Below are 11,042 nucleotides of genomic sequence, written 5' to 3'. Positions count from 1 at the left end.
TACCTAATCTACCCCCACCCACCTCCTCCACTCCCCCCCATCATCCCTGGCAACCACCCAGATGCTCCCCTCAGAGCTCCAAACACTTCCCCAAAGAGGCTATATACGGAGGTAAAATCACTTAAAGAGTATTTTCGGGTGCAGCCTAATCCTGTTTTCTCTAATTGTGAAATGCAAATGACCCCAGTAATATATGTACTGGATCACAGAACTGGAGATGATGATTTTTTTATTTTTGTAAAAAATGTTTCCCAGAATGAGAATCCAATAAAATTTTAACACTTGGTAAAAAACAAATTCATTCAGCTTAACTCAGTGGCATCAATAGCCAATCAAGCCACTAGCTAAAGATTGGAGGAGATCTCAGCTCATCAGGAATGCGTGAGGAGTATTCAGTTACCTGTACCCTGATAGAGCAACGCTCTGGTTCAGCTATTCACTTTATAATAGAGGTCATTAAATGTCTGAGGAGCAGCTTAAAATACTTGAAGTTTGGAAACCCACTGTAGCCCCTCTGGTCTTTAATGGAAGCAGACTCCATTTCCATTCAGGAGCAGTGAGCTGCCACCACACAGCTCAGCTGTGTTTAACATCCTAAGAAATGGAAATACATAATTGGCTTTATGGGATTGCTTCCAGAAACACTCGAATTGTGTTATTTATTGATTTTTATGCGACAAAAAGGGTAAGAACGGCCCCAACAGCCCTGAATGTTGACGACAGCTTCCAAAGGAGCTTTGAGTGCCTTCTGCTATGGGGTCCTGCAGCCCTCCTTCCTCACTCCGACCTCACAAATGGCAGAAGTGCTCCCAAATGCAGAAGGCCAGCCTACCTTCAGGACCTGTTCCAGGTTCTCCAGCTTGGCTTGGAGCTGGTGTTTCTCCTTCACAGCCAAATCGCGCTCTCCGGTCACAAGGGTGAGTTGGGGGTTGAGATGCACATACTCTGCCTTCACCTGCAAGTGGAAGGGATAGAGACAAGGAGGCTATCACAACACGCCTAAGAGCTGTGGGCATCTGTCCCCAGCTGGCATCCATTGCTTCCTCTTTAGGAGCAAAATCTTCAATTTCCTTTTAGAGGATCCTTCCCTCCCTCATTCTCCATCATGGACTGGAGAATGGACTGGGTCCAGTCCTACTGGGGGTGACTCCACATGACCAAGAGCTGGCCAATCAGCAGACGACCTCTGCCTTCCTCACTCCCACCTCTACCACAGCCTCGGTGATTGGTTCAGGGTTGCAAATGTGCCACAGGCCTGGCCAATCAGCGCAGTCCCATGCCCTGGGTATAGTGATTGGTTGGGGAAGTCACATGACACAATTGCATTCTGGGGACATGAGATCTTGCACTTGTATAGGAACCTGGAAGAACTCTCCCTTTTGCCCACTGAACTCGGAAAGTTAAAGACAGAAAGCTGGAACTGCTGTGGCCTTTGACATCGTGAGGGAAGAACCCATCTGAGAACATAGCCAATGAGACAAACAGAGAGATGCAGAGGGAAAAGCGGGATCCCCATGGCCTCATTTGAGCACCTAGATCAAGCTGAGCCTGAAGCTAATTGTCTTTTCCGTTTCAGTCACTTGGACCAATAGATTCTTCTTGTTTGCCTACGTCAATTTGCATAGTCTATCCCCTGTAACTATGAGCCCTAACAGATAAAGTGTTTTTCCATTGTCTATGCATATTAATTCTTGTCTAAAAATTCCACCTTATCTTAAAAGTGAATAAAAGTGCAATGAAATTCCACATGATTAGAATGGATTCCCCAATAAACCCAGAAACCACATAAATTCCATTCTCAGGCCACAACTCTCAGGGCCAAGTGACAAGCTTATTGGGAAGGCAGGTGCCATATTCAGTCTCTCTGCTGTTTGAAACAGGTAAGGGGAAGCTGTCAATGAAAGAAGTCACCATGGTTCCTTTCCCATTCATTTCATTGTAGGGACAAAACATATTTTAACCCAACGACAGCCTTGTAGTTTCTTTTCCCCCTCCCCAAGTGTAATGAATTATGGCTTCAATAGCAGACTAACATAATGTCATGCTTTTCAGCTGCAGAAGTCCTTTCTATTTCAAATACTTTCCGTACCAAGTGTTGGTTTAAACTGACAACTTCTGGGCCACCAAAAGAAAGGAAGGTACCCACTTGGCATTTGCAAATGGGAACGGAGTTACGGGAAAGCTGTTATTAAGAGGTCATAGAGAGGTCTCGTTCAAAGGAATGTTTTAATGCCATTCTGCTGCAATGTGATGTTATCAGGCAATGAACTTAGAGAAATAATCCAAATGCCCTGAGTGAAAGTGTCATGACCTATTTGAATTAAACCATCCTCTTTTCTGAACCTCAGTACCCTGGGGTGGAGGTTTGCAGAAAGCATCACTTCTTGTATCCTCGCTTTTCAAGAACATTAGACTTGGGAGTCATGCTTGAATGCCTCTAAATCCAGTCTCACACAGCAACCAGCATCATCTTTCTGAAATACCTGTCAGATCTTGCCTCTGCCTGCTTGAAACGTCCTGTGGTTTCCATGGGAATTAGAATAAATTCTAAACTCCCTGGTCGTCTAAAAGCCCTATCTATCTGCTACCCTGTTGCCACCATCCTGGGGACACCCTGGCCTCCTTCTGTCCCTTAAAGCCGCCGAACTTCTTCCCGCCCCGGGGCCTCTGCACCTGCCGATTCCATTGAAGCCACAGGTCTCTACCCCGCCCTGCCCCCACCAGCTCAGGTCTGACTCCTTATTAGGAGTCACCTCAGACAGGCCTTCCCAACCCATGCAAGGTGACAAAACCCTCATCCCCACCCCTGCCTCCATTCCCCTCCCTCCCCCACTGCCACACTTTGGGGTCCATATGTGCTCATCACTGTCCTCTGCTGCTGTCTGCCTTCTTCCTGTGGCTGCTCCCCACTGGAACGGATGTCCCACCCGGACAGGGGTTTTCTTTTGCCCAGAAATTCCCCATCTCAGAGCCCGGAGCAGCGCCTAGCAAGGAGTCAGTGGTCAAGCAAGACTTTTGTGCCGAATGGAATGGTGGGACTTGAGGAAAGTTCCAAGCCTGGAAAGGTGGCCCCGGCTCCTGTCAGCACTCCCAGACCTGGCCCCTCCATCATTTATCCCACTTTGTATCCCGAGAGGCCCATCCTCATTGCCTGCACCCCCTCCTTGTACCAGCCGGCTTCTGATAGGCTCACCCAGTGGGAGATGGGGTCAGGAAACAATGGATCAATGTGACACCCAGCCCCCAGCCCCCAGCCCTCCCCACTAGCCTGCAGGAGTTACACTGAGCTGCTCCCTGCAGAATGGTTGCTGACGAGCCTGACGCTTGGCTGGAGGCCTGGGGAGAATTCCTACATTCCCTAATTGATTAGAATGGCTTACTGAATCTAGGCCACTTGAAAAGACGGTTTACACTGAACACCTTTCCTTCTGGGAGTCTAGAATTAACTCCAAACTAGAATAAACTAGTGCTGGACAGAACGTGCCCATGTGACCAGCCCCTCAATAAAAACTCTGGTTGCTGAGTCCTGAATGGGCTTCCCTGATGGATGACGTTTCACACACATCACAGCTTGCAGCCGCGGGTCCATTAAGCGCCCTGTGTGATACTTGGGAACCCTCTTGGGAGATGACCTGGAGAGCCTGGACCTGGTCTCCTCGCGGCTTCCTCCTGTGTGCCCTTTCCCTTTGCCACCTGTGCTCTGTGTCCTTTTGCTGTAATCAGTCACAGCCCTGAGGGCAGCTGCGCACTGAGTGATGGAACCAGGCCACCCCAGCAGTGTCCTTCTACTGGAAGGGCCTCTCCCACAACTGCCTTCTGGTACCCACAGCAGGTGGCCACAGCCCCCGGCCTCTGCCGGTCTCAGACTTCCAAGACCCTTTGCAGGTGTCCTGCCCCACCCACCCACCAGTACCCACACCTTGGCTAGGACTTTCTTTTCTAAACTCTGCTCCATCCTCCAGCTAGCAAGTGCTGTCTATTTCCTGTTTTCACCCTGATGGGTAAAATCTCGAAAGAAAAAACATCTAACGGTCCAGAAGCAACATGACGGCTCAGAGGCTCCCTAAACAGGGAGTTTCTAGTTTGGGGAGGAATGGATTCAGACTCATGCTTCACAGAGAAGCCAACCTGGGTTTCAGGCTCCATATGCAGAACCCAGCATGAAGATGCGTTTATTACCCAGCGTTTTATAAGAGCACCGGACAGTCAGGAATTGCCCACTAAGGGGCAGCATCCAGCTTTGGTCAAGAACAGGCAACCTCCAACCTGCGGACAGACCGTCATTCCAGTGTGAGCCTGGAAAGAAGTCACCGAGCACCGGAACCCACTCTCCCACCAGAACGGTACAAACGGTGCCAGAAGTTAGAGTCCAGCTGGCCCCTAAATCCTATTTGCCCCAAAGTGGAGCTATGTTTCTGCAGGGGAAAATGTGGTGGCAATTGCAGTAACTTCACAGAAGGCAATAACAGGGGGAATGGATGGGTCTGTTGGCCTTGAAGTGATGCTCGTAAGGAAAGTAAAAGAATAGAAGCTCACGGAGGAAAGAGTCCAGGCAGCGTCCATGGAGGACCTCGGGGGCAAGTCAACGACATTTACTCTTTCTTGTTTGTGATGGAGTCTTGCTCTGTCGCCCAGGCTGGAGTGCAGGGGCACAATCTCGGCTCACTGCAACCTTCACCTCCCAGGTTCAAGGGATTCTCGTGCTTCAGCCTCCCAAGTAGCTGGGATTACAGGTGCATGCCACCATGCCCAGCTGATTTTTGAATTTTTAGTAGAGATGGGGTTTCACCATATTGGCCAGGCTGGTCTTGAACTCCTGGCCTCAAGTGATTTGCCTGCCTTGGGCTCCTGAAGCACTGGAATTACAGGTGTGGGCCACCGCACCTAGCCCAATATTTACTCTTTAATGGAGCTCATCTCATGTCACAACTATGGCTTTGCATTTGACTTAACATTCCCTATATTGTTGTCCTTTTGTTGACCAGGATGATGAAGGCCACGGCCCTGGTTTGCAACAAGGAGGAGAGGGTGTGTGGACCAGGAGGGGGCGGATAACCCAAGAGACTCATTTCCTGGATGTATAATGGCTGAATAATGGCCCCACACAAAGATGTCCACATCCTAGTTCCTAAAGCCTGCAAATATATCACTTTCTGTGGCAGAAGGGACCCTGAAGATGGGATTGCGTGGAGGGTCCTGGGAGTAGGTGAGCACCTGGGTTATCCAGGTGGGCTCTTTGTAGTCACAGAGTCTTTATCAGGAAAAGCAGAGTCAGAGATGAGAAAGGGAGAGCTTGGACCATGCTTTGCTGGCTTTGAAGATCGGAGAAGGAAGCCAAAAAAAGGCAATGGAAGACTTTCCCCCAGAGCCTCAGGAAAGAACATAGCCCTGCTGACACCTTGACATTAAGACTTACAACCTCCAGAGCTGTGAGACACAATGTAGTGTTTAGGGGAATTTGTCATAGCAGCAACAGACAACGGATGCAGAAGTCAGCTACACAGCAGTCTTCATCACCACAAGCACGCAGCCAATTTTCACTCTACGCCAGCAACTGACCCCTGTCCCAGGAAAGCCTAAGCCCCGGTGAGCTGGGCCGGACATCCCCTCACCCCTCCCCCTACCCTCAAGTAAGGGTCTGTCACTTCCTCTACTGGTGTGGCCCCCAGGGCTTCAGTCGCTCCCCTAACCCTGCCTGCACCTCCCTAAGAATGCCTAACAGCCTCCACAATTGCTTCTGGGGGATGTGCCATCTCTCTCCTGCTGGGACCAGACCAAGACTGTGTGTGACATGGTTCTGATGACCCTGGAGCAGAATTCTCTGGAGGACGATGACCTCTCATGAAACCATGAAACAGAGCTTCATGAGGAAAGCTTCAGCCCCCTCCCCCACCTTCTTCCTCCTGCCACAGTGGAGATGCAGTCCTTCGAGACGGAATACCCCGTCTCGGTGTCATGGAAGCCACCCTCCACACACGTCACAGCTGGACAGAGGCCCCTGAGCCCTCACTCCTGCTCCAGGCAGCTGCCTCTGGCCGGGGCACCACCTCTGGGCTTCTTAAGCATAACAGTGTCACCGGCGTGTAAACCACCTAGCTCAGCTTCTGTGAGGTGCAACTGGAAATAATCCCAGCTGATAAACCTGGAGAAGGGGCATTCTCTAACTTGGCAGCCACTAATCCCACCTGGATAGAGGACTGACACTGTTAAATTTAAAACACTGTAAATATTGGCTCCGGTAGGCCACGCAGATGCCGGCATCCGGGGCTGGTGGCCCAGAGGAGGGCCTGGCAGTCTCTTCTCCGCCTGGTTGGGCTTTGCAGCTCTGCTCATGCCAGGGGCCTGGGTGGACAGGCCCTTGGCTGACAAATGCCTGGCCTCTGGCTGAGCACAATACAGTATAGGGGTGCAGGGATCCCCGCTGCATCAAGGTCTCTGCCTCTAAGTCCGTCACATTTTTTTTTTTTTTTTTTTTTTTTGAGAGAGAGACAGAGTCTTGCTCTGTGGCCCAGGCTGGAGTGCAGTGGCAGGATCTTGACTTACTGCAACCTCGGCCTCCTCCTGGGTTCAAACGATTCTCCTGCCTCAGCCTCCCGAGTAGCTGGGATCACAGGCGCACTCCACCATGCCCAGCCAATTTTAGTATTTTTAGTAGAGACGGGGTTTCTCCATGTTGTCCAGGCTGGCCTCAAACTCCTGACCTCAGATGATCTGCCCGCCTCAGCCTCCCAAAGTGCTGGGATTACAGGCGTGAGCCACCGCGCCTGGCCTGGGTCCCGGCCCATTGCTCCTGGACTAGGACAGTCTCCCAGATGTTCTCGAGGGCCAGGTCATTCTCCTACTAAAGAAGAAAGTGGACTTGGAGTGACAAAGATGACTTGGAGATTTTCACTAAGACACATGACCAAGGAAAACACATCCTAGATGTTTGAGGTTAGGAGCCCAGAAGAGTCTTCCTTTGTCCTGCTTAAATGCAAGGTGAAGAACAGTTCCCTCTTATGAGATTTCTTCAGAGAATAACATTCAGCTGCAACCCTGGGCTGGACACTCACCTTTTAGTCAAAAACTTAGCCTCATGAATCCCAAACGCTGCTGTGGATCATCCTTGCCAACTTTCATAATTTTCTTACTAGAAAAATGTTTACAGAGGGAAACTGCTAGTCAGTTGCATGGCTGTCATGCACGCCAGTGTTTCCCAGCTGCACCTGTCCTCCTACAACCTCGGCCTTCTGGCCAGCAGGTAAGAGAGGATTTCCCAGGTTTCAGGAAATTCTGATCCATGCTACAGCATGTGGTCAGAGGTCATGAACTTAATGAGCTACTAGCAGCCGGCTCCAGAATGTCAGGTCCTAACAGGGTTTGAGTGATTCTACAAGACGTGCTCACCACACAGAAACATAACAGCACGTTAATAACCCCAGCATCAGATCCCGATGCTGGACTGGATTTTATTCCCTAAAAAAATTTTGTAAGAGTGAACTGTCCCCAGCAATCCTGCAAGACCTGCACATGTGCCCCAGAACTTAAAGGACAATTAAAGAACAAAAAAGAGAGCACTCTTCTTCACTTTGATCCACACACACACTCATTTCTGTTTTGAAATGCAGATTCTCGTGGCAGCAACAGTGGTACCAGGTGGAAGACAGGCTTGAAATATTTGGCATCAGATATTCAACGTGGTGAAAACCTTGAACCTCAGACCTGCTACAGGACCAGGGCAGGGAGAAGGAAGCTTCACAGGCCCCTTCTAACCCAAGCAGAGAAGAAATTTGAATTATTTTTCTGAAATCAACACAAGGCTGGGTTTGCAAGCTACAAAGGCATCAAGCGCATTCTCTGCACTTAGATCCCAGACCCTTGGTTTCCTTCCACAAGGCTGCCTGCCTAAGAGAATCCAATACTCCAGATAGCCCTATACCACAGTTTGCACCTAAGAATCAAACATTTCTGCACAGGGAAAATGCTGGCAATGCAATCTCTTTGCATTCATAATTAAGAGCTCTGATAATTAATTTCCATCTCTTAGTCAGGGCTACCGAAAAGCAGTTTGCAATTCCAAGCAAGAATCAGAAACGGGAATTGTTGATCCCCAAGTGTCTCCAGGGACCCAGAAGGGCCCTGGTGTTTCTGCAGGTTTGTGCTGACAGGCCTACCCAAGAGTCTGGAGGGACAGCTGAGTGCTTCCATCAGCACAAACTCACCCCACCCCTTCAGCCTCCCCAGCTACCAAGGACCGCAAAGATGCTGGGCCCAAGAGACAGTCTCTGGGGACTGCCACTCTGTCAGTGCCTGCCATGCAGGTAGCCAGCCCGGGCACTTTGAAAGAAAGCCATGCTCTGCAAAGCAGGCAAGCTGCAGGACGGACCTGGGGGTGCCCCGCCACCTCTGGCAAGGCACTGCTCTTCCTGTCCACGCCGGGTGAGCCGGTTAGCCACTGGGCTCCCTCAGACACACCTGCAAAGCAGAAGCAAAGGCCAGCTCATTTCCTGTGCCTTGCAGCCTTGTTTAAAAGGCCAAGCTGAGAAGACAGCAGGGGGAGAAATTTCAAACCTCAAGTAAACAAACAAAGCGGTTTGAATCTTACAGGACCAGGGATGTCCAGCTGCACCACCAGCCAGCCAGGAAAGGAGCCCATTGCCTCTGCTGTGAGGGCTAAGCGCTGGGACCCCACCTCCGCCGGCCCTTGCTGGCCTGGTCAAATGCCCCACCCCACCCTCCCCCACAGCTGGCATCGCCTCTCCAGGTGCAGGAGCCCAGCTCAGCAGCGGAACGTGAGCACATGCAGCTATTTCAGTCTAAGGAAGAAAGCCATCCCGGGATCCAACCTCCCCGTGCCCAGCTCCCCACCAGTCCTGTCGTCAGCCTGCACTGGAGGCCTGAAACACCCCCATCCTTTTACATTTTTGCTCCTATTTGAAGAAAAATACTCCCGGCCTAAGAAAGTCACTAAGCCTTATGATGCATTCAGACCTCAGTGTGAGTGAGTTTATCAGCCCTTCCTGAAAGTATAGGTTTGGAAAGGGAGGGCTGGTGGGAAAATGGGGAAAGCATACTACTTGGAGAGTCAGGATATATTAAAACACACCTTTTTAAGAAAAATTGTGGTAAAATACACATTACATAAGATTTGCCATCTTAACTATTTCACTTGCAGGTACCTCAGTGGCATTAAGAACATTCCCACTGTTTTACAGTCACCACCATCCATCTCTAGAACGCTCTTCCTCTCCCCCAGCTCAGACTCTGTCCCCATGAAACACCACCTCCCTACACCCCTCCACCCAGCCCCGGCTCTTCCATTCCACTCTTCATCTCGGTGGAGCTCACGACTCCAGGAACCTCATATAAGTGTAATCAAACAGCGTCTGCCCTTTGAGACTGGCTTATTCACTTAGCAAAATGTCCCCAAGTTTCGTCCATGCTGCAATGTCAGAGTTTCCTTTTCAAGGGTCAGTAATATTCCCCTGCACACACATGCCACATGTTGTTTATTCACTCAGCCTTCAGTGGAAATGTGGGTTATTTCCAGTTTTTGGCTACTATAAATTTGTAACATGTACATATATCTATTTGAGATCCTCCTTTTCAATTTTTTTTTTTTTTTTGAGACTTAGTTTCACTGTTACCCAGGCTGGAGTGCAATGGCATGATCTCAGCTCACTGCAACCTCCACCTCCCAGGTTCAAGTGATCCTCCTGCCTCAGTCTCCCAAGTAGTTGGGATTACAGGCATGCGCCCACCATGCCCAGCTTATTTTTGTAATTTTAGTAGATATGGGGTTTTGCCATGTTAGTTAGGCTGGTCTCGAACTTCTGACCTCAGGTGGTCCACCCCCCTCGGCCTCCCAAAATGTTGGGATTACAGGCATGAGCCACCTTGCCCAACCCCCTTTTGAATTCTTATACCTGGGATTGGGATTGCCGGATCATATGCAATTTTATTTTTAATTTTTTTGAGGGACTTCCATACTGTTTTCTGTAGTGGTTGCACCATTTAACATTCCCATCAACAATGTGCAGGATTCCAGTTTGTGTACATTCTCATCAACACTTGTAATTTCCTGAAAAACACACCTTTTTTTTTTTTAAAGGCCTTTGTGTCAAATCAAGAAACATCTAACATTTATATTTAATTACTAGAAGTCAGTATTCCTTGAAATATACATTAGCAAAGCTGCAAAATTAAAACCATCCATCAGTTCAAAGCCACCCATCATTCAGTGGATGTTGACAGAGCACCTACTACGCATCCTGTGAAGGTGCAGGAGAGACAGTCACGGATGTGACAGTAAAGGCGTCTGCAACCACGAGCCCACATTCCCGTAGGAGACAAACACGGAAGTGAAGACCTGTGATAGACTAAGACAGCAAGAAAAGATACGAAGAACATGAAAACAAGGGTGGCCACATAGAGACAAAAGGGGTGGAGGGAGAACTGTTACAGTGGACGTTAGAGCCACGAATGCTGCTCGCTGGGGGGACGCATAACCTGGGGCTTGAAAGGCAAGACGCTCCCAGCTGTTGAAGATGAGGGAGCAGAGGGTTCTAAGCAGAGGCACCCATCAAATGCTGAGACAAGCTTAGGGATCCGAGGAACAAAAGTCAGTCAGAGGTAGATGGGAGGCCGCAAGGTGGACAGGATGGTGGCCACAGGGAGAAGCCTCAGCTTTATTTATGGAAGGCACTGGAAGGGTCAGAGGACTGCGTGATCCAGCAGCATCACAAGATCACTTCAGTTGCCACAGGGAAAGAACCACAGCATGACAAGGGAGCTAGACTGGCCAATGAGAAAATGGCTTTGGCATCTGGGAAAGAGAAGAGGACCATAGCAGAGAGGAGGGGAGGACCACGGCGGAGAGGAGGGAGGACCCACAGTGGAGAGGAGGGAGGACCACAGCAGACAGGAGGGGAGGACCACGGCGGACAGGAGGGGAGGATCATGGCGGACAGGAGGGGAGGACCACAGCGGAGAGGAAGGAGGACTGGAGAGAGGACCCACAGCAGACAGGAGGGGAGGACCACAGCAGAGAGGAGGGGAGGACC

General features: G+C 50.0%; 1 protein-coding gene across 14 annotated transcripts in view; it reads right to left on the bottom strand.

Annotated features, from left to right (window-relative positions):
- RIMBP2 (RIMS binding protein 2) overlaps positions 1 to 11,042 on the bottom strand; it is a 333,192-nt gene that overhangs the window by 118,832 nt on the left and 203,318 nt on the right. For 13 of the 14 annotated variants that reach the window (XM_037729915.1, XM_017504520.2, XM_017504523.2 and 10 more), the window contains exon 2: positions 833 to 955. The exons of the other annotated variant lie outside the window; for it this stretch is intronic. The gene's annotated coding sequence lies outside the window, so the exon portion shown is untranslated. The remainder of the gene's footprint in view (positions 1 to 832; positions 956 to 11,042) is intronic. 14 annotated transcript variants of the gene reach the window in all.

Source organism: Cebus imitator, unplaced genomic scaffold, assembly GCF_001604975.1.
Source record: "Cebus imitator isolate Cc_AM_T3 unplaced genomic scaffold, Cebus_imitator-1.0 Scaffold323, whole genome shotgun sequence".
Lineage (NCBI taxonomy): Eukaryota > Metazoa > Chordata > Mammalia > Primates > Cebidae > Cebus > Cebus imitator.
Note: the sequence above shows the minus strand (reverse complement) of the source record. Positions and strands in the feature narration are given on the sequence as shown.